Source organism: Chrysochloris asiatica, unplaced genomic scaffold (genome assembly GCF_000296735.1).
Source record: "Chrysochloris asiatica unplaced genomic scaffold, ChrAsi1.0 scaffold00491, whole genome shotgun sequence".
Taxonomy (NCBI): Eukaryota; Metazoa; Chordata; class Mammalia; order Afrosoricida; family Chrysochloridae; genus Chrysochloris; species Chrysochloris asiatica.
The window spans coordinates 74,796-75,586 of NW_006409009.1; positions in this window are offsets into that span (position 1 = coordinate 74,796).

Sequence of the window (791 nt, forward strand, 5' to 3'; positions counted from 1 at the left end):
TATGCAATATGGTCAAACAGCCCACCTCTTCATTGCTGCCTTTTCCCCATTTTCACTCACCACTAGACCAACATGGTCACCAACAAGCTTACATACCTGCTGATGTGTTCCCAAGTTGGACTGGGGTTTGTTCTGATGGGACTTGATTGTTTGTCTTAATGGCTCCCCAGAGAACAACTTTCTTATTCTTGTAGTAGCCAATCAGACTGCCCATTTTTGTTTTTGTTTTTTATCCTTCTGATCTCTCTTTCAAGAAGTAGTTTTTGTTCCTCTAGCTGGTCCAGGCTTGTCTTCTTGTCTTTTCAAGTGGGAATGATCCACCTCAGAAGTTTCTGTATGGTGCTCAGGATTCCACCTAAGGTCCTATACTCTACAAAGGCTCCACAAGAAGCCTATTTCACTGGGAAATTTCTAGAACCCCTGTTAGATATTCCAATCTATTAAAGGTAGAAGATGGGCTTATAGCTTTCTGTAATCATGTTTCCTGATATTTCTTTCTATCCCACTTAAGTTTGTATTTTACAATAATAGTCAAGGGAAACCAATATTCATAAGGCAGTAAACATCTTAACATTATTTCCACTCTTTTATTCATTCAGACTATGCCTCAATGCCTATATCATAGAGCATTGTTATTCCAAGGTTGAAAATACAACTCTAATTACCTCTGTCCCATTTAGCCCATGAAAAGCTGCCTAAGTGTTCCCCCATTTACCTTGTTCTACCACTCCCCTCCCCAATAGCCCTCCACAACACACAAACTATGATGTGTCTATCCCCTAACCTCTGCT